A 23,503-nucleotide genomic window follows, 5' to 3' on the forward strand; every position below is an offset into this window, starting at 1 on the left:
CAGCCAATTTCATTCTAACAAATAAACGCAATCAAATGCAACACGTAAGAAAGTAAAGCATCAAAAATAAACCAAGAAGCATAAAATACCAATCTGGGCCTCTTAAATTAAATTTAAAAGATGAACAAACATACTGGCACCCTGTGCTGGCAAGTCTGTGGGGGAAACGAATAACCTCAAGGAACTGGTGTGTGAATATAAACTGGAATGCCCCCCGGGGGGTGGTGAGGAATATTTTTCAAAGGCTTTAAAATATGCCTGCTTATCCAGCAACTACAGTTCCAGTGATGTATCCCAAAAATAGAACTGCATAAGCATTCCAAATACAGATGCAGCATAGTGGAGTTTCTTTCTCCCTTTCCAAAGGAACCTCATGTATAAAGAATTAGATTTTAAATATGAAACATGTAACACACTACAAAGGCAGTCATTAAAGTGATTATAATTAGATACAAACATGGAAAGATGGTCATAATACATTAAGTTTTAAAAGCAAGTTACAAAACTGTATGCGTCATATGCAGCAGCTGGGGGTGTAACTCAGTAGTGGAGGCACACTCAGCATGACAAGGCCCTGGGTTAGATCCCGGGCACTAAATACACACACACACACACACACACACACACACACACACAGTAAAAATAATGTAATACACTGCATTAGTACAAAAAAAATCCTCTTGACAGGATACATTAAAACCTTACAGAATACAACTCTACAACAAAAAACAGCTAACCACCCTAAAAAATGGGCATAAAGATCTGAAATGTACATCTCTCCAAAAAATATATACAAATAGCCATTAAGCACATGAAATGAGGCTCAGCATGATTAATCATTAAAGAAATACAAACCCAAGCCACAACGAGGTATCACTTCATACTCACTAGGGTGGCTATACTCAAAAGTCATCAAGTACTGGTGAGGTTGTAGAAAGTCAGAAGTCTTATAACACTGCTGGTAGGAAAGTAAAGTTATACAACCACTATGGAAAACAGCAATTCCTTAAAATGTTACATATAGCGTTACCATATGAATCAGCAATACCATTCTTATACATAAACCCAATAAAATTTAAAATGTATGTCCACATAAAAATCTGTACCCAAATGTTCTTCGCAGCATTATTTATAATAGCTCCAAACTGGTAACAACCCATACATGTTATCAACGTCATACATGATGAACAGATGAACAAAATGTGATATATCCATAAAATGGAATACTATTTGGCAATAGAAAGGAATGAAATATTGAGATATACCATAATATAGATAAGCCCTGGAAATTTTAGGATAAATGAAAAAAGTCAGCCACAAGAGGCCACACATTGTATGATTCCATCTATGTAAGACATTCAAAACAGGGAAATACAGAGAAAGAATATAGATTAGTGGTTGCTAGGGACTGCAGTAAGGGAGTGGAAAGTAACTGCTAATGTATGTGGGTTTATTTTTATGGGGTGATGAAACTTTTCTGAAATTAGATAGTGGTGATGGTTGAGTAACTGTGAATATACTAAAAACCACTAGGGCCAGGGAAGTAGCTCATTGGTGGTGTACTTGCTTAGCACATGAGGGCCTGGGTTCAATCTCCAGCACTTCAGTCAATCAAACCACTGAAATATACACCTTAAAAGAATGAATTATGTGAATACTGGTTTGGGTATATTGTGAATTATAGCTTAATAATTTTTTAAATACAGCATTTATCTCTGTACTTTATAGTGGCTTTATTTTTCTTATATTTTATAATGTTTTCTTTAAAAAGGTTTTTTTTTTAATAAAAAAAGCATTGCACTTAACAGCTGGGCATGTTTGAGTGAGTACTAAATTTGGTTTCCTATTATAATTCAGGGGCAGTAATGGTACCCATCTTGATGCTCCCTAGCTCTTAGTTTTATTGGAATTATTAAGTGGGATACCATTTGCACAGGATTTAAAGAGTATCTGAGACAAAGCAGAGACTCAGAAATTAGCTATTATGATTGTAACCTTTATAATAAAAAAGCTACTTACATTCTGAAAACTCAAACACCCTTTTAATTATAGCACCACACATTTTTGACTCATTTCTCATTTAAAAAGCAATTCTCTTCCTGATTGAGACAACTGCCAAATAAAAAGCAATTAAGATTCAAGAATAACATGGCAAAAAAACTTAGGATAGTCTCAGTCCTACTAGGGAGCATTTGCTATTAGGTAGATCCCACATGACGTGGTTTAGCTCCTTTATGCTTTTAAACCTTCTCAACAACTCTCCAGGAAAGGGGCCACTAGTCTCATTTTACAAAGTAGGAAATCAAAGCTTACAAATGCTTATTTGGTCAAGACCACCGAAATCAAGAGGCTGAGCCAGAATTCAAGGCTTATGACCCCAAAGCCTATCCTGCACAACATATCTTGAGAGAAAACTGGTTCTCTGAAAACTACTCAAAAGAAAGGGAAAGGAAAGTACTAAAAAGAATCAAGATGTGTTATGTATGGGCACCAACCCCCTATGATGAATGTAATCATAAACAGCAAAGATGTACTCACTTAATTTTTTTAATTATTCAAAAGAATCCAATTGAAATCCATAAAAGTTGGGGAGAGGGAAAGGATGAGGGAGGGCTAGAGGTATAGCTCAGTAGCAGAGCACTTACCCTGCATGTATAAGGCCTTGGGTTTGACTCCCAGCACTGAAAAAAGAACCCAACTAAGTAATGAAAGTGTTAAATATTTAGTAAATTTGGTTATAATCCCAATAATGTCCTCAGTCTCGGTGAGAACAAAGAATGAGTCAAAAGTTGAGACTTTTTAGGGTTAATTCTTGACATGACCATAAGTTTGCATGACAAGACATAGGATCACAAGGAAGTAATTTTTTGCTAAAATACTTAAGAGCCACATTAATTTTCACAAGCACATCATGAATGTCTTGATATTTAAATCATCCTCTTCTGAACTATCAAACACATCATCCTTGCCTATTTTCCCTTCTTCAATTGCCAACACAGAGACACTGGCAGACTACATGGGAAACGGCAGGGCAGAAACTAGGAGTAAGCAGGAAGACAGGTTTGAAAGGACACCAATTTTAAGTGTTACACTTATTATTATTTTCATGTCGTAACAGTTTCTATATCCCTACCCAGCCTCAAACTATAACTGGGAGAGCAGACAAGAAAACAAGAGGGCCATGGATTGAAACCTCAAAACCCATGAGCCAAAAAAAACCTTTCCTCCTTTTTGAGTTGATTATTTCAGTGTTTTGTTACAATAACAGAAAGCCAACTAACCTATTCATCCTCTACAAGATTTTTCAACAAGGGCTCAAAAATACAGAATTCACCAGTTTTGTGTAAACTACTTTCTCATAATAACTGAACTAGTAACTGAACTTAATAACTGAACTATGGCTTGGCTAAGTATAAATCCCTGGCTGTCACTATCTTTTGAATATACTGCTCCATTGTGGCCTTGCTCCATATGCCATTTCAGAAATGCAACAAAGGTCAGATTCTTTAAATTATTCCATATTTTGTCAGGTGTACTTGAAAATTTTTATTACTTTGTCTTTGAAGTCTAATTGTTTTACCACGCTGTATCTTAAGAGCTGATAATTTTGGGTTCATTATCATAGATAGCTGGTGGACACTTCATACAGGTAAATAATTTTATTTTCAGAATGTTTTCTTGGATATTAGCTCCATACCACTGTTTTGTTTTGCTCCTTCATAGTCTCATTATACACAAGTTTTTTCCTCTTCACTATCTTCTACTTCAAACACTTCCTGACCTTTTTTATTTCATGGAAAAATTTTAATTTCACAGTCAAGAGTTCAAGCTATCAGAAAATCAGGTACAACATAGCTAGGAGGCACAGGCTTGAGCCATCTCCTCTGGCCAGCCCATCTCCTTGCCATGTAAACCCTGAGTTTGCTCTACTCACTGTGAATGTGCTATCTCTAATTCCTCTCAAGTCCTGTCCTGATTATCTTGCCAATACTTTTCTCTCCATTCTAACACCAAATTACCTCCCTTTTTCTAATTCTGCTAAATTTTCTGCCTGCCTCATTTTTGTAGTACAAGGCATTTTGTGTGAAAAATAAAATTCTAATAGCCTTGAGAAAATAAGAACTTGAATGAGAATCATAACAAGTTTTTCTTTTCATTTTCAGTACAGGTTACACAAGGCTGAAAACTGTGTTCTCCCAAAATTCCTACGTAGAAGCCCTAACTCCCCATGCACATCTTAAAATGCAAGTGTGTTGGGACACAGGACCTTTAGAGAAGTGGTTAAACCGCACAGAGGCCAGAGAGGTGGCCTAACCCAATGGGACGTGAGTCCTCACACAGAGAACACTGGGGCACGAGAAGGTACAGCATTCAGGGAGACCGTGTGAAGATGCAGGCAAGGCTGCTCTCCCCTAAGCCCAGGAGGGGAGCTCAGAGGAAACTAATTCTGCCGACACTGCCCTTTGGTCTGGGATGTCCAGCCTAGAAGCACGAGAAAATAAGTTCCTGTTGTTTAAGCCTCCAGTCTGTGGTCCTTTGTTATGGCTCCCATAGCATAATAAACACAGGAAATATATGCTGTCAAGTAATAAATGAGGACATGAATATGTTTAACCTGACTTAAATTTGCACTATATATACTGAAATATTACATGGTATTCCAATAATATGTACAATTTTATGCTATGTATTAGCTAAAAATAAATTTTAAATAAATAATAAACATATAATTAAAGAATGAGTTTATAGTTCAGACTGGTATTACACTGCAAATATTTATAGACACAAAACACACAAAGGTTGTCTTTATCTTCCCACCAAGGTACCCAATACTTGTTCTACACATCAACACCACCATCCTCTCCTCCTACATACCCCCCTGGAAACCTATTCTCCAGCATTACTCAGCACAGCTGTCTCTCTGGAAAACAAGCTGAGATTCTGGTGAATGTACCCTTCCTGGACAACGGCATGCTGTTGGCAAACAAGATGGAGTAGCAAAGGGTTCTTCTTCTCATATATCCTACGTTTCACTAGTCTGTGAAAGAAGCCTTTCTGTAGAAAGAAGTCTCAAAACCTAGTTAAGAGATGTATAGTATTTTGGTAGTTCTGTGAATAAATGAATAAAATCATAAAACACAAAGAACAAATACTTTAGCATTCACTCTACATTTATTAGCAAAAGCTTCATTACACACTGAAAAATCAGAAGTTAGATTTTCGACTTGTTTTGCCTTATTAAAGATTTATTTCTAGTCTCAGTTGTGAACTTTATATAACATAACCTTATGTTTTTATAACCCTTAATTACTTTCAAGGCACATTCGTAATCAGAATGCTATTATATTCTTGTAATAAATTGGCTGGCAAAACAGATACTAGCTTCATTTTGCTTGGAGTGAAGCACACTCAGAAGTTAACTGACTTGCCACAAATCAACCACTAGGAAGTTGTAGGACTTAACAGTCAGAACCCCTGACTTCTTTTTCCTTTTGGAACCAGGGATCGAACTCGGGACCTTGCGCTTGCGCGGCAGGCGCCAGCACCTGACTTCTTACGCTAGTTCCAGCCACAAAATGGAATTAAAGCATTAATTTAAAATTTCAGTGATTTCAAACATTGACATTTTGGTTTATCCAATAGTGTATCCCCATGTTTTCCAAAGTTATATTCTAGTTGCTTTAAATAGAATTCAGTATAATGATTAAATTTGAAAATGATGGTGACCCATACACAGACCATACTCATTTTGCTGTATTTTAAATGGCTACTCATCTCATGCCATCTCAACTTGCTCTATTCTACCCTACTTACTGTGGTTAATCTTGTCCTACTTTACCTGCAATTTAAAAAGCTATGTCATAGTCCAAGAGCAAGAAAGAATAACCAATCCTTGAAATATGAAAATTCCCCTACATTCTAAAAATGCATAAGGGAAAAAGTGAATTAAGCAAGAAAGTTATAGCCATGGGAAAAAGCACATGTACATCTGCTAAATGTTAAGGTTCTTCAGAAGTTTCCTAAGTGAGAAAACACGCTCTAAGTGTGAAAAATTAAAATTATGTCTTTGTTTTTCTTAATGCACAGTTTACAGAATTTAAGATTAACCTCTGGGCATCTCTAAGTTTCTGCAACTAAAAATAAATCTCAACTATTTGGGTCAATAGAAATAAACATGGTCAGGGAGAGCAAGAAAAAGAGAGAAACTCATCCAATAAGATAAGACTTTGTAGTAACTGACTTTCTCAAAAGTTTACATCTAAGTACAGGCTCATAACCACCTAGTTTATTCGCCTAACAGACGAGATAATATGAGAAAACCTAAAACAGAGATTTTTCAAGGACAATCAAAAGTTACAGCACTTCTAGAACAGAGAGTTCAAATAACAAGTTATGAACATCAAATGGTGCAGGCAGCCTCTAACAGTCAAAGCAATCTGCAAGAATTATATCATATTCAGAAGGGTAATTAATATAGGCCTAATAACAGCCTCACAAGATAGTCTAAGTAATTTTCAATTTTCTACTTAACCTGCAAATCTTTTCAAAAGTAATGTTACACTGTGCTCCCTTGGGCAGCACATATACTAAAATGTAATGTTAAACTAAACTTTTCTGTAGAACACATTTAAATGTACATTCAGTCATCTTAAAAGCTTCGAGGGGCCTAAGATTTAGCTCAGTGGTTACGCTGCCTGCCTCACAAGCGCAAGGTCCCAAGTTCGATCCCTGGTACCAAAAACAAAACAAAACAAAACTTCGATGGTTTAATGCCTGATTTAATCCATAATAATTCATTCATAAAACACATAATAATTCAATTGTCAACCACAGCGTTAGTTACTCGGTAGTCCTTGGTGCTGACTCCTGAAAATTTAGAACAAATCTTAGATTCCAGAAGCATGGGATCAAGTACATGGATGAGCAAAGTGTCACTGTAACTGAGAGAACACGAGACAGCAAACCCAGTATCTGCTTCTCCCTTCTTCCTTAGAAGGAAAGTCTTAAATAGACACATGGCTGCAGAACAGACCCTTTCCCCGCCTGCTCTGCAGCTGAGATGCAGCCATGTGACTGAGTTCTGAAAATGAAAACTATGTATGTGTTGGGGCTATTCTATTCCCTGGAAAAGAGTAAAAGGGAAAATGCCACTCCAGCTCCTCCTTACTTCCTGGAGGGAAAAATAAACACAATCCTGCAGGTTGAGGAGTGATCTTGGACTAGGAGACGGAAGCAGCCACAGCCTTGATCCTCAGGGAGCAGTACTTCACCCTGGCTGCCCACTGGAGCCCAGAGGGAAACTGCTGTGGAGTTTGTGTTATGGAGTTTTCTGTCTCATGAAGCTGATTCTGATCCTCACCAACTATTTCACCAGCACAGCAGTAGCAGGGATGGGAAAGGCAACAGTTGTAATACTTACAACACTTACTACACACACCCTGCAGCTCCTAACCATGGGCCAGGAAAATACAGTAAGTGCTTTATACACATTTTTCAGTTTAATATTTGAAAATAAAAAAACCTGTGAAACAGGCATTATTAGTCCCAGTTCCTTAAACATCCAATGTGTGTGTCTTTATTGGTAACCTACTTATTTCCTGCCAAACCCCACCCCTACACCCCCCAAAATCTTGAAAAATCTTCTTTATCCTTGTTAAAAACAAAACACTTCACGACCTGCTTTGAGGGAGTCTTTCGATTCCCTCCACAGGGCACCTGATGTGCCAATCTTCTGCTCTCATGCTTTCACTCCCACTCTACTCCCACTCTCCATCAGCTACCATCTCGTCCATTTTCTATCTTCCAGAATTTTTTGGTACCAGGGATTGAACTCAGGTCCTTGCACTTGCAGAGCAGGTGGCAGAACCACTGAGCTAAATCCCCAGATCAATCTTCCAGAATTTTTGGGAAATGTCTTATCAGCTGATAGCTCTTCTCCCATACATTTTTTCACTGTGGGCTTTTCCTCCCTTTTAAACTTCTGTCCTGTCATTAAATGGGATATCCCGGAGAAAAATGAGACTAGATTGTAGATCAATTTTCACAACCTGGGGGAAAAAGACTACGTGCACGTGTGTGTTTTTCATTCGTTCTAACAAGCTAAGATAGTTTGAAATCAACAAGATGAAATTTTAACATGACTAAATGTGAATACTTAAAACGTTTTTTAAAAAGGCAATTAATGATCTAAATCTATAGTGTGATTTTTTAGCAATTAAAAAAAAATACTTGTATATGGTGGCATATGCCTGTAATTCCAGCTACACAAAAGGCTGAGGCAGAGGGTTCCAAGTTTTAGGTCAGGCTAGGCAACTTAGTGAGACCCTATCTCAAAATAAAAATAAAAAGGGCTGTGGATATAGCTCAGTGATAGGATGCCCCTGGGTTCAATACAATACCTAGTACTGGAAGAAAGGGGGTATGGATTTAAGGTTACTGTTTTTGTTGCTCTTTGGTCATCAAATTCAACATTGTCCAAGCTGGAAGAGACTCCTGGAAGCATTAATGAAGTCTTAGACTTAGTCATTAAAACAAATAAAACACAGACAGCCCCCCTCCTCAAAATGCATTCACCACACATGGCATCATTTAAATCTTGACTGAATCTCTCTACCCACTATTGGCCAAATTTAAGTAAAAATGAAGTTTAGCCCAAGCTAACACTAGGACTGAAAAAAGTGAGGAATAATTTAGCCTGGGAAAATTTTTTAAATTGTTAAATAAAACCAATCAAGGATGAGATTTGGTAACTTCTTCAAATAGGTACAGCACTGTCTACTATGGCAGAGAGACTGACTCTGCAGTGCCTCACAAGGCAGACAGGAGTCGAGGGTGGAAGACCTCAGATGGCAAACACAAGGTCGGAATCTGAGGACATCTTAACTCTGAGAGAGACTCAGTCCCCGAGGGTGACCGCTCCCTCACAGGAAGTGCTCAAGCTCAGTAATCAAGGAGTATAAAACACCTCATATAAAGGGAAGCTACAGTATTTCTTCCCTGGCAGAGTTAAAAGATTCCTGACAAGACTGACAGTGATCATGCACCTTGGGGTGTTGCAGGTCCACAGCCACAGGCAGATGCACTGGAACAAAGCCAGACCTCCCAGGCCACCCCTGAGCTCACAAGCTGAGCATCAGTAACTACAGGGAGGCCATCAAGAGCCAGTGCTCACCAGGCAGCAGGCTCAGTCTGGGGCCCTGAAACCTTGGGCTCGCCCTGGCCCACCCCAAAACACTAACAGAGGAAAGAGAAAAATGAGCTATGCCTAGTATAAGCCTGACAGAGAGGTTTTGGAAAATGTGAGCTGTCCAAGTTCTCCACATAAGACTACATTCAGGGCAAAGAACAACAAAAAACAAAGGTTGATGCTGCAGTTCTGCTAAGTGGCAGCCTCCAGCAGTCCACAACTCCAGCCTTACAGACTACAAATGCAGAACTGGGCACACTGTGCAGCACTGTGCAGTTTCTCTTAATTCCAGTGGGATCCTTTCCAAGAAAGGTTGGTCAAATCTCCAAGCTGATATAACTGCTAAGTATGGAATGGGTTCTCTTGAATAGGCTCCATAAACGTCCAAACAGTGACTCCTCAATTTCCTGCTCTTAACAACTAGTTTTCAAAGTGAATGAAGCAGAAAAAGCTAAGGGCAAAGGGGAAGCCCATGCCTGCTTGGGAGCCAAGTAAGAAGACCATGGGGACCAGAAGGCTACAGGATCTCATTCACATCGTTCACACTCTGCACTAATACTGAAAGGAAAAACATTTTGTATCTTATTGAGACCTCAAAAGAACTGTACACATCACCTCCTTCTCTACCACTCCAAAATCTCTCAAACACCCACACGCATTCAGTGCAATCAACCACATACATTGTACTAAAAAATGGGCAGCCTCTATTCCAGAACCTTGGAAAAAATACTTTTATGAACCGATTCCCTAAAACACATGTTCCCTGGATTTCAAGTTGAACAGCAAGCCCGGAATGAGTGGGAGAGCCAGAAAAGCTGGCCTCAGACCACCTTGGGCTGCAACTCCAATCTCAGTCTCTGGTCCCAAGAGGGCTTTCGGATCCTGCCAAGGAAAGGGCTCTTACTCTTTTGTTGGCCTCTGAGGGAGTAAGCAAATAACAGGGCTGGAGGGAAAAGGCACCAGGAACAGGGCTCCTTAAAATCCAGCCCTGTGTCCACAGCCTACTGAGCAGTGTTTGTCAATGAAGCAAGCTGCTGGTTTTCCAGCCTCCTCCATCTCTTCCCACTGCCTCAAGGCTATGCAGGCAGGCAGGCAGGCTGCAAAGGAGCTGTGCCGTCAATGTGACAAAACAAAAAGACAGAAGGCAACAGAACACTCTTCTATTTAGGCAAAAGCTCCAAAATGCTTGCACACCAGCCTCTACCTTCAAAAACTTTGAGGGTAACAAAAGAAGCTGAACCCAGGAAGTGTATACCTACCTGGGTCTTCATTACATCTTTCAATTTTTTTTTTTTTTTGGTACCGGGATCGAACTCAGGACCTTGCGCTTGCAAGGCAGGCGGCAGAACCACTGAGCTAAATCGCCAGCCCTCAATTTTTTAAAAAATATCTCATTTTAGACACATGTTTGCAAATATAGAAGAAAATGTATAAAGTGGAAAAGAATAGTACACAATCTATGACAAAAAGAACCAGGCTTTCTAATTTCAGGATGGTGAGATTTGCACACAACTTTTTTTTTCTAGCACACCACAAGGCAGCATCAATGAACAAATGAACCTCAAGTGAGTCAAACACTAATGTGGAAAATGCTTTCTCTGAGATACAGACTGCAAAAATATCTCTCTGAAAATATGAACCACATAAAATGTAAGTGTAATAAAAATTCTATACACCAATTGTGTACAGAACATTTCAAACTGGGTTAGAGTCAAGGTTTCTCAGGGAGCAGGGGTCAGCCAGGAGCCTTGAAAGTAAGTGTTTCAGGACATTTTAAGCCCCGAGCGGCAGGAGGCCAAACTCAGGACACAGTAAACAGAGGATTTCTCCTGCCTGACGCGCTAGGGGAGGTGGATTCAGAAGCTCATGGTGTAGAATCTTCCCACCCTGCATCCTGCCAACCCCGGAGCATCACACCCTCACTGGTGTCCTTGAGAGGTGAGGAAAATGTTTCCCAGTATCCTCAAAAACAGCCCTGCAAAAACGTCTTCAGGAACACTCAATCCTCAATCATTCGCTATTAAAACTAAAGGAAGTAACTATGACATCGTCACTGTGATCTACCTGGAGAGAACTCAGACTAAAGTCCACCTGTGGCTCAGAGGGGCTTCGCCTTTCCCACTGTGCACAACCCCCTACTAAATAATATCACAACAGGGAGGCAGCTCAGGAACGGCAGCTCTCCCTCCGCCTCAGTGGACCTCCTTATTCCCAATGTGACAGCCCGCTCTAGATTCATCTACTGTACACCAGCCTTCCACATAAAATTCTGTTTAAATGAAATATTCCGTGGATTTAAAATGTTTTGCATTTCAAAACTAGTTTAGGGCAAGCTTCTGAGGTAATCCTGAGCAAGTACAATTTGATACCTTTCTAAAGAATTCGTAGCCATTAAATCTATAATTTAATTTGATGCCCTGACTCAGAACGAGATTCTTTTAAACCAATCACCTTTTTTTTTATCATTGGTACATTTTAGGTATACAACATAATGCCATTCATCATTGGAAATTTGCACCTTTACATAGTCTCTCTTGGTTCTTATTTTTCCCCCCTTCCCCGGCCCTCCCTTCAACCCCTCCATTCCTCCCTATTTACAAAGACTTTGTTGCCATTTTTTCATTTTCTCATTTTCTCGTATTAATTCTAAATGGATGCACATTGAGGCGATACTCCTAAGTGAAATAAATAGGACACACGTGTATAAATACCAAATAGTTTCTCTAGTGTGAGAAACTGAAAGCGTAAACAAGGACTAAAAGGTATAATAGGTAATGTGAGATAGGAAAAAAAGGGGCAAAGGGGAAGTGGGAGGAGGAGGGGAAAGGAAAGAAGGAATGGAATTAATATGAAAAAATGGAATCATCTTTCTGATTTCCAGTTATGCCACCTGGAAGGGGGCTGGCTTGGCATGCAGAGATCTTGCTGGCACTCTAGGAATTTGTCTTCAGAGTTCTTTTCTGGCCAGAGCTGACATGTACTCCACAAGTAAGATACAGTCTCATCCTTGTTAACAAGCAGAAACAGCTCCCCATCTGCGTGGCACACAGCTCGGTCCATCCCCAGGCCCTGCACGTCTCCCTGGACTAGGACCTGGCAGAGCAGCCCCCGCTGGTGGCTCACATCAAGGATCTAGAGTGCCATCTCTGATGTCACTCCTCTCAAGGCTCCAACCGAGCTCCACAGCAACCATGCCAAGCTCCTGCAGCTAAATGACCTTCCAGGGCTTCCCTCTCTCACCCCACCAGCACTGCTGCACACAGAACTTAGCACCCCATTCTGCAGACGAGACAGCTCCAGCAAGGTCTGCAGAAGGGGCCCTCCCTGGTTTGCAGCAGGCTAGAGAAGAGGAGCTGCCCTGGATGTTACAAGTAATTATTGCTACATGTTGGTTTCCTTGTAGCGTAACCAACAAAAATAAAATAATGAAAGTAACATGTCGTTTCCTTTTTTTTTGGTACCAGAGATCGAACTCGGGTCCTTTCGCTTGTGAGACTGGCACTGGAATCACTGAGCTAAATCCCTGCCCCAGTAACATGTCATTTCCAAAGGCGAACACTGAACATGTTAGAAAGTATTCTTCCAGACTGCAGAGGTAATTTTTTTTATGTAAAGAATCCAACATAATGAACATCTTACTCTATAGAATATTTTAGTGCATCATTATCTATATGGATGTACAGTTAGACATTTAAGTTGTTCCTGATTTTTTCCCAATATAAACAGATGGATATCACTGTAAGTACAGCTTTAAAAATTCATCCTATTTCCTCAAGAAACTTTTTTTCTTGGGGGCGGGTATTGGGGATGGAACTCAGGACCTTGCATTTGCCAGGCAGGCATGGAGCCACTGAGCTACATCTCCAGCCCTCTCAAGAAACCCTTTAAGAATGGAATTTCTGGGGCCAGGGATGTAGCTCAGTGGTTCCAGTGCCTGCCTCGAAAGCACAAGGTCCAGAGTTCGATCCCCGGTACCAAAAAAAAAAAAGGAATGGAATTTCTGTGACATGTACTCCCAACTGCAAACACCACTATTAAGTTTCTTTTACATGCACTGACACCTTTAGTCCCCACACGACAATCCTGTGAGACAGATATCAATTGTCCCCAGTTTACAGATGAGAAAACTAAGGCTCAAGATCTCACAGACAGTAACCCAGACACAAACATGGCTCCCTCCTACACTGGTTCTGAGAAGGATTCTCCCCAGGAAGTCAGATCAGGGTACCTTGCTGTCATCATACATCAGCCACAACTAAAACAACTATAATCTTCTCAATCTCCAGCAAAGCACATTGCCTTACACATATTTAATCCTCAAAACAAAACTGGGGGAGGTACTATTAATATTCATGCTTCAAAGAGAGGAAAGTAAGGCACAGAGAGAGAGGCTTGGCAACTAGCTAAAAGCCGTCAGCTAATAAAGTATAACATCAGATTCAAACCAGACAATACGGCTCCAAACACAATTTTTCAGCCACTAGCTACACTCCCATCTTGAGGCTGAAAAAACACAACATACCCTGCCTCAGGTAATCACTACCACATCTGCCCGTCCCTTACCACCTGATTTCACAGCCCTGCCCACAACCACTCCAGGTTTCTACAGATAAAGAACCCTGCCTGACCTTGGCTCGGTTCTCATTTTCCATTCCCTGTCCTCCTCACCAACTTGGCCTGTGGCTCCTGTCCACCCATTACTCCTTAACCCACTCTGGTCCCCACTTCCCACGCTATGCCCCCACATTATACAAAGCCAGAAAAGATTTCAGTAGAAAGAACTTTAGTGAAACTCAGCTCAAATACCCTTTATGTGTACCCAAAGTCCTGAGTTCCTTCTCTGAAACTATATACATTCCTTGAGAGCAAAGAATTTTTATAACCTACTAGTTTAACTAATATGCTTCAGGCACTTTCTAGTAAGCAAGTTATGTCAAGGCCAGCCTAGGCAACAGTGAAACCTTCTCAAGAATATAAACAAACAAAAGTTCCTAAACAGACTTACATGAATAAAAATTATTTTTACTGACCACACAAATGATTAGAGAGGGAAAAAACTATGAATCACTGAGAAAACGGTAATATAAAGGACTGGTGATACACTGTCATAGGAGTAACACCTATAATCACCCCCTATCTGATCAAAACCCCTACAGGCTGTGCATAGGCCAAAACAGTTTTCCTATTCTCTTTTCTTGCCAGTTTTCTATTCCACTTACCATTCACCCTCTCCCCCTTCTCTCCTTTTAATCTATATTATTGGTGTTCAGGTATCTTAGAACATCCCATTCCTTCTCAGTCTTACTTTTATCCCCACTTCAAAAGTGGAAACGAAATGTAAATAGCATGCATGGAAGTGACAGGCGGGCCTTCCATTCGCCACCAGGCCAGGCTGCCTTGTACCTGTGCACCCACAAACCCTATCCACGTGCCACACATATCCTTCTTAACTCAGTGAGGACAATATCCAGGATACATCTCTGAATTGGGTTTTTTTTTTAATTGTGCTTTCATTTGGGTGTTAAGCTTATTTTTAAATCTAGCATTTTGGTTTCAAATGGGGAGCAAGAAAACTTCATTGGACCCATGATACCTTTAAATTTGCCCAAGTAGGCAATGAAGAGACAGCCTTTCTCCCTTAACTAGGACCCAAATGTGGTGAATTCATGAAGCCCCTTGCTAGCTACCAAAACATACTTTCAAATTAAAATGAGGCCTAATTTGACAACCCAGGTTAAATGGATTAAAAGATTAAGGAATAGAGAGCAAGTGCTTTCTGCATCTCACTCTCACATTTCAACCTCAAATTACCCCAACCCTCTAATGACAAGAGAGTAGTCACTGTGAAGGCACCTAATTAGCCACGAATTATACCAACCGTAACCAATTTCAGGATCACAGATCAGATTTTCCCCAAACATGAAGCTGCTAATTAAGTTACATGAAAGTCCAACTAACAGGCAATTTGGGTATGACATTTATCCACCTGAAAGTAGACTCACAGGGTAAGTATTTAAATTCACAGCAGCAGCTACTCCTTCTGGACAGCACCATTCTACAGTCAGATAATTGCAGTTAAAATGCATGGCAGCAGAAAGAGACTCATCTCTTTGATTCAAGCATTCCCAGGAAACAAAAGGATGCTCCTGCCAAACCAGGCACTGGCCCACAGGGATCTGACTGAGCCTGTGGGTCCACCCGAACATGCTCACTGGCTAAGTTAAATTGGTAATGCAGCAAGGCTAAGACAGACAGACACCACAGCACACAGCCTGACAGCCATTTCAGTGGCTGTTTCTCTGCTTTTTTATTAGTGCATATTAATTATGCAGCATATGGGTCTCACTGTGGCATTTTCATACACATATATAACATACTTTAATCATATCAACCCCCCCATTTTCTTCCTAGTTTCCTGAATTCTACTCAAAGGAAGATGTTTGGGTTTTATTGCTTTGCCTATTTGCTCATTAAGCTTCATATTCTTACATCTTCCCACTTATTTCTCACAGGAAAAAAACTGCAAAAGAAAACATCGTTGTCCTCAGAGCTCAGGATTTGGTATAATTTTCTTTGGCTGTGCTCTTACAGATGCACAGGAAATTATTTAGTGAGAAAATCCATCAAAAGGCCAGGTTCAACAGGAGGGGAGTGGAGGGAAGGGAAGGGGATGAGAGAGAGGAAGGGAGAGGGTGCAGCAAAATGGCACGCTCAAGTCCTCATCCCAGCACCTCAGAATGTGACCTTACTGGGAGCAGGGTAGCTGCAGGCACCATCAGTTAAGATGAGGCCATGTTGCAGAAGGGTGGTGCCCGACCCAAGGTGACTGCTGTCCTTGTAAGAGGAAGAGGATGGGCCCACGAAGCCAGGCACGGCACACGGGAACGCCATATACTGACGAAGTCAGGGACGCCCCAAGGCTGCCAGCCAGACTGAGGATCTTGAGGAAAAGAAGGGTTCCCTTACAAGTTTCAGAGAGAGTATGGCCCTGCCTATGCCTTGATCTAGGACTGCTGCCCTCAGGACTGTGAGAAAATACATTTCTGCTGTCCCAGCCCTCAGTTTGTGGCGCTTTGTCGCACCAGCCCTAGGAAACCAAGGCACCACACTTGAACTCGAGTCTCTTCCTCTTGCTCTACTCCGTCCAGCCTCCTCAGCTGGCAAATGTTCCCGCTATACCGCAAAAGAGCCCCAGGGAATCCCCGGTCTGCGGTTTGGCTGGGGAGTCCCCTCTCCCTGTCGGTGACACGGGCAGGCCTCATCCCACTTTCATTACTCCTCCACGGCTCCCGCGGCCTGTGGGCCCCGCCCCGCTTCTGGGCACCAGCCCCGCTCCCAGCGCCCACCCGAGCGCTCCCTGGGCGCAGGGCAGGGGGATGTGGAAGTTCCCTGCAGTGTGGGTGGTTCCTGTGCTGCTTCCGCCCACCCCGGTTTCTCACAGAATTTTTAGAACACTTCTTTCAGTTTTTAGTAATTGATCCCCTCTCTTCACGGCCCAACAGTCCCCTACACTCACTTTCACATACACCCCCAACTAAGCCGTGTGCCTACAGGGGCTGGGCCAGGAGACAGACCCGAGCACACCCACCTGCACCTCCCAGGCTGGAAGTGGCCACTCCCATCCGAGAACTGAGCCTTTCTGTTACCAGCCAAGGTTTTCTGCCAGACTCACTTCCCTTGCAATGAGTGAGTTCTCTCTAAGAAAGTTCCTCAGTTCTCCCCTGGAGCTGCTGCGGTGGCCTAGCCCACCTGTTCACCAGGCTTGCCAGGGCATGCTGCACCCAACAGGACAGCTCACCTTGGAACTCTGCCCCACCCCACCCCATCACTGGGACAAAACCCTAAAACACTGGATCAGCTGGCTTTGATCTGATACCAGATGAAGACAGCGTGTACACATGCCAGGTCTACTACAACCCCGGGCCAACTGCGGCGGCAAGACTAAAATCAACCTCCACCTCCCAACTTCCAGCCCACCGTGTGGCCTGCAAGACCATTTCTCCCCCTCATTATTTAATCTTCACCAGAACCACATTCTGGAATGTGATTCCTCCAGTGACTTACTGGGGACCAAGCTCTCAAGCCAGAATCACCTGGAGGGCTCGTCAGCATGGGTCTCTGGTTCCCTCCCTCTGAGCTTCTGACTCAGGAGGTCTGGGTGGGGTCTGAGAATTCGCCCGTCTAACAAGTTCCCAGGTGATGCTGAGTCTGCAGGACCCAGGACCAGACTCGGAGAAGCACTGGCCCAGATTGCTCAGTCTACACTTAGCTGCCGAGACTCACTCAGCTGCCACACACTGCTGCTGGCTTCCTACTGCCAGGTCCCTCTCCCACCTAGGCAAAGCCTTGGCTGTGGTCAGCAGCTATGACTTCCTGTGCCTAAACCTTGCTGCAGAGCTAATCCCAGCAGCTCCCCTAGGGCCCTGAAGCGGTCAAAGTAAGCACAGCCCCATTTCTGACCTGGGTAATCTGAGGGGAGTGTGCTGAGATGGGATTCTGTGAAAGGCACCAAGATGGAAGTCCTTCCACCCTGCCCTCTTGAATGAGGCGTGCAGTTGTACCAAGATGAGGGGAGCCAGACAACCCACCAAGTGCAGCAACAAACAGGTGAGAAAGAATCCAGCCAGAGCTGAAGCCAACCTACTGAGCAAGTCACCTCAGAACCACCCTGCCCCTGGCTTCTTGTTAGGTGACATAATGTGTTCTTTATTGTTTGAGCTGGCTGACTCAGGGTTTTCTGTTACTTGATGCTGAAAATAATCACAAAGCATAGCAAGCTAACAGGATAGCTCATTCAAGGCAACCTCTCAGCACACATCACAATGGCATTTGTTCCACAAATACTGTTATCCTAAAACTCTACATTTAAGGTTTCCAGATTATTTCAAAGCAGAATATTCATGGAGGAGCAACACTTTAAAAGAGCATAAAACTAAAGAAATGATCTAGCATATAGTCAAATATTACTGAAAATCCAGCTCTGAGTCTACCTCACAAGAGCGATGCTCATTTTTTCCAAGGGTTTGCTAGCTAGTAATACCAGGGCCTAATGAAGAATTCAGTTGTTTATCCATCATTAGACATGGTTTCCTAGCTGGGAAAATGGTTTTCCAAAGTATTTCTTCGTACAAAGAACTGCAGGGTAGACAGGTATATACAGTGAGAAGATACCTATGGTCATGTTCCTAATTTGGTCACTTCATAGCTCTATAAATAGTTTACCTTTATGAACTTATTTCCTCATCTATAAACCAGTACTATCCATTTGATTTAAGGATAATGCATGTGAAAGTACTTTGTAAACCATAAGGTGTAATACCAAGGCAATTATTTAAATCCAATTTTAATGGATTAAGTGGGTTTAACATGGCCTCATTTGAAGAGCTAAAGATTAATCATAATCCCAGAAGAATTACTTCTCCAAATCCTCAGACTACATACATCTATCACAACCATTCACTGGAAGACTTATTTGTAATTCAAACTGGAGTTCACCTATTGTAAATAATTTAGTGACAGCTAAAAAAAGCAACATCCACAAAGTACTACAACCCTAGAAGTCAATGTTATACAAGGCACGGAATCAATATAAATTATTTACTATGTACATGTTCACAGTGGTCCACTTGGGAGAAAACACACAATGACTCTGCTTTTGCTGAAGCAATTCTCTGGGAATGACCCTCGGATGCAGCAATGAGTATATCTTAGCATTTCACAGGGCGTAAATCACCTTTCCTAGAGAAAAAATTTAGTCCATCAGCAACATGTCATTCAGTACCATGGGGGTCTGTTTGGGTAGGTGTAGTACCAGGGATGGAACTCAGGGCCTTAGCATGCCTGACAAGAGCTCTACCACTGCGCTATGTGCCCAGCTCTTTTTATTTTACTCTGAGGTAGTCTCTCCTCACTAAGTTGCCCAGGCTGGGCTGGAACTTGTGATCCTCCTGCCTCAGCCTCCAGAGTAGCTGGGATTATAGGCATATGGCACAGCACCTGTGAGCCATGTTTTCTGAGTAAAACACTTGCACTAATTAGGTTAAAAACTGAGATTAGAAGGGGGAAAAGGGCTGGTCTGATGGTAGATCTATGTTCCTCAAACTGGAGTAAGTCTATGCGTATTAGGAGAGACAATACCAAAAATTAAGTATGACCATCTTCTGGAAAAAAAGAAACCACCAGTGAGTAATTTTTAAATGAATGAAAATTCTCAATGAATTTGGAAATTTCTTTTAACTTCTAAGAACTGTCACACTGTGGCAACTCACTACTCCCCAATACTTAGGGAGAAAACATTGAGAAAAACTACAACAAGCAAATAGGACTTTTCCATACATCATTTATAAACTGGTTGGACTGGCAACCTTAAAACAATGGTTATAAAAACATATTACTTGAGCACCACATTACCAATTACTTGTAAAGTGCCAACACTCCTCTGTAACATGGAGGGGGGGGTGTCATTATTACTCTAGAGTCCCATTTCATCTGTGCAAAATTCTAACAACAAATAATTTGATAACAACTCATTTAAAACAAATAACAAGGTCCCAAGAGACCCCATCATCTTAACAGTCGTAGTCCCAGACTGGGAATACTATCCTGGGAAATTACGCATCTCCTGTGAATGGTGAAATCCCAAGCTGTGCCACCACCCTAAGTAATAAGCCACGTGTCACAATGTGTTTAAAACACCTTTTCAGAACTAATCAGTGCTGGTGCTGCCCTGGAGAACACATCTAAAAAGTCCCTTCATTTCTCAGGAAGCCACCAGGACAAGAAGAATAAAGAGCAAGCACGCCCAGCATAGTGCCTGATATACCAGGCACTCAGGAGGCAGAGACAGGAGGAGCACAAATTCGAGGCCAGCCTGAGCAACTCAGCAAGACCCTATCTCTGCACTAGAGCATCGGCCTAGCCTATGTAGGGCCCTGGGTCCAAGCCCCAACACTGAAGGGAGAAAAAAATGATCAAGCCAAAGCACAATGCCCACTGGATAGACGAAGCCTTCAAGGGTCAGCTGTCCAACTATGGGCTTCCCTGAAGAAGTGACGTTCCCACGCCAAAACACCCAGGTCTCTCCCTTGGTAGTGCTAACTTCAACCTTCACCAAAATAAGCTTTTCTAGAGTCTTTCACATACACCTAATTTCCGCAGGCAAGTCTTCCTGCGTTGCTGGAGCTGCCTACCTTTCCTCCGAATCCAAACCAACATTGGTTCCCTAAGGTTATTTTACAGCTAAATATCATGACATATAACAATGAATAATCAGTAGAGCCACAGAATGGCACAAGGATGAGTCTGTGCCTTTCAGTGTTGAAGCAGGCTGCTTCCCAAACAACAATCTCATCTAAAGTAAGGAACACTGCAGGGGATGTAGTTCAGTGGCACCACGCCTGCCTTGCAAGTGCAAGGTCCCGGGTTTGATCCTTGGTACCAGAAAAAAATATAAATAAATGAAGGAACATCATGGTTCCGGCTGAAACTGGATTTGCCACATACATGTAGAAATCCAATTTCTCTAGACTGCAACTCTTCATGATTCCAGAAGGGCTGACATTAATGAAGTGTCATGCCTATCTGTACACTAGACTAACACTTCGAAATTCTTAAAGGATTAAAAAAATTCTTCTCGGGCCCAGGGATTTAGCTCAGTGGTTCTGCCACCGGCCTCGAAAGCACAAGGGCCCGAGTTTGATCCCCGGCACCAAAAAAACAAAAATCCTTCTTTATTAAGTTACTGAGTGTTCAAATATCCTTTTCAATGTAAGATACAAATGAATACAAACTTAACCACTGCAGGGTTTGTGAAAAGACACAACATCTAGGATAGCTAAAAATATCGAAGAAAGGATTCTGATCCTATAATACTCTTTTTCTAATTTATTTCCATTGAAAGCTAAATAATTAAGTAAACAAGTATTGAAAACATTGCTAAAAACTTTACAATCTAAATTTCTAAAAAGGATTTGTATGACTGGAGAACAATTTCAATATTTACCACAAGCTCCATTTTAAGGCCTCTAGTACATATTAAGGAGAAAACCTGAATTATGAGATCATATAGAGTAAAGAAAAATTCATTCTACACTGTTACAGCCACAAAGGCCATGACTGAATACACTCATTCAGCAAACCTCTCAGGGCCCAACAACCCTGCAAAAGGTTCCATGGGGTTACACATCAGCAGAGCTAATACCTGCTCTCTCTACAAACATACCGACTGCAATAACTCAATTGAAAACCACAATCTCTAATACAAATACTAGAGCTGCAGTTTCAACTGCAAATATGTTCTACAGGTTTAGATACCGAGAACATGTGAAACGTAACAATCAATTTGAAAGACTTAAATGTAAAAGCACGAGCTTGCACCCTGCACTTGGCAGCTCTTCACTGAGGCATTAGTTCCCAGGTCTGGAGCTGGGGAATCAGCTGAAAGAGACTCAAAATGGGCCTTGGGTATCCTGAGAAAGACAATTTCCAAACAGAAGAGAAAGTGTCCTGTGCTGAACCTAGTGCCAGGGGCCATGGGGGTTGGAAGGCAGCCAGGACAGGGAAGAGTGTTTGGGCAAAAGACAGAGAACCCCGGTACCAAAAAAAAAAGACAGAGAGCAAGCACGGGCCTGCCCATGGGACTGAAGGGAAGAGGAAGGCCAAGAGGTGCTAGGCCCTGGATCACAAAGGACTTCTGTACCTTGCTCAGGAGTTTGTACCTTACCTGGAAGATAATGTGGCCTAGGAAAGGCTGGTTTCAAGAGGAAGGACAGGAAAGGAAATATGGCTCAGAGACATCACTGGGGTAGAAATGTGGAGAGCCTGCTGGGGAGTCCAGGAGCTTCATTTAGGGTGCATTCATCTTGAGGCACCTGAAGACTACAGGGATATCTCGGTGGGTAATTGGCCAGGTGAGACCCCTGTGCAGAAGGAACAAGCAACACTCAAGACAGGTAAAGAAGCAACAGAACAAGTGTCAATCCCAAGCCCAAAAAAGGAGGAAGGAAACAGAATGGAGCAAGAGGAAGGTCCACAACACAACGTTCAGGAGACATGTTCAGGTAAAAACAAAAACAAAAAATGTGTACGACCCTATCAACAGGTGAGGAACTAAAACTTCTAAAAGAAAACAAAGGAAAAAGTAGTTCCAATCCCTGTGGGGGCTCTGAGCTCCTTCCCTGCCAAGAGGAAGCTTCCCTCAAGATCAAGTCATTTTTGTCTACAATTATATCCTTCAGCATGTTGCTGAAAGGTCAAGTCTCTTGGTGTCCTCTTAGGATCTGCCCTTAACTGACAGTTAAACTGTTTCAGAACATAGTTTGCTGCTGTTCCTAATCAGATAAAAGGATATTTTATAGAGACAGACTAGAGGGGCTGGTGTGCAGCTCAGCTAAAGAGCGCATGCCTAGCATACACATGGCCTGAGTTTAATCCCAGCACCACAAAGACAAACCAACCAATAGCAAAAGCCTTCTATAGACACTGTACCTGGACAGGCGGTGTTTGTGATTTCTATGACCATTGTTAAAGCTGAAATAATACACTGTTCATACTTTGCCAACTTAAAGTCTTCGCGTTCTAACAAATATTACCCGCCCCCAGCAAGGCTTATCAGACAAATGCATGCCTAGAAAGCCAGAAGAGATTCCAGAGTGCATCAATTCTAGGAAGAGCTGAAGTCAGCTGTCATTTGCCTCCTCATCAAATCCCCAACAGCAATCTCTCTCTCAGGAAAGGAAGAGATTACTGCTGATATCTGAGAACACCCAGGAGAAAAGGGAGATGGGGAGGAAAGAGGGAAGAAAGTTTTTCAAATAGTGCTTTCCTGGCTTTCAACCAAATACAATTACATAGCATCGGCATAAGATGAAGAGAATATAAATAAGATCTTCAATGAGACCAATTACCTCAAAACCATTCCCAACCGTGTGAGGGAACAGGCAGCTTGCTGTAGAGCCCTGCACCCAGCATGAGCAATGCTCTGGGCCTGGCCCCATGGTGGGCAGTGCTGAGGCAAGGTTCTCTCCAACCTCAGAGCACCCGTATGTTTCTGAGACTGCTTTACAGTCAAATTCACTCTCTAGTTCCCAGTTAGCACAGAAGTGGCTTCTCTGAGAGACAGTATTAATTGTGTTGAACTGATAAATGGTGGCTCTACTGAATTCAAGTCCACCTGACTATCATTAAAAGGTTGCATTGTGGGGGTAATTCTTAAAATTAAAATGTTTTAAAAAGCTGCAAGGAGATACAAATAACTAAGAAATAAGACTAAAGATAGATGACATGAAAATAGTAGGGCAAACCTAAAACTGGATTGTA

At 42.0% G+C, this 23,503-nt stretch overlaps 1 protein-coding gene across 8 annotated transcripts in view; it reads right to left on the bottom strand.

The window, feature by feature from the left end:
* Nucleotides 1–23,503, bottom strand: part of Tmem131l (transmembrane 131 like) — a 173,702-nt gene that overhangs the window by 138,103 nt on the left and 12,096 nt on the right. The window contains exon 3 of one of the 8 annotated variants that reach the window (XM_087205747.1): nucleotides 21,909–22,104. The exons of the other annotated variants lie outside the window; for them this stretch is intronic. The gene's annotated coding sequence lies outside the window, so the exon portion shown is untranslated. The remainder of the gene's footprint in view (nucleotides 1–21,908; nucleotides 22,105–23,503) is intronic. 8 annotated transcript variants of the gene reach the window in all.

This window comes from Heterocephalus glaber, unplaced genomic scaffold (assembly GCF_053883595.1).
Source record: "Heterocephalus glaber isolate CG9 unplaced genomic scaffold, H.glaber_assembly_v1.0 deba00000613, whole genome shotgun sequence".
Lineage (NCBI taxonomy): Eukaryota > Metazoa > Chordata > Mammalia > Rodentia > Bathyergidae > Heterocephalus > Heterocephalus glaber.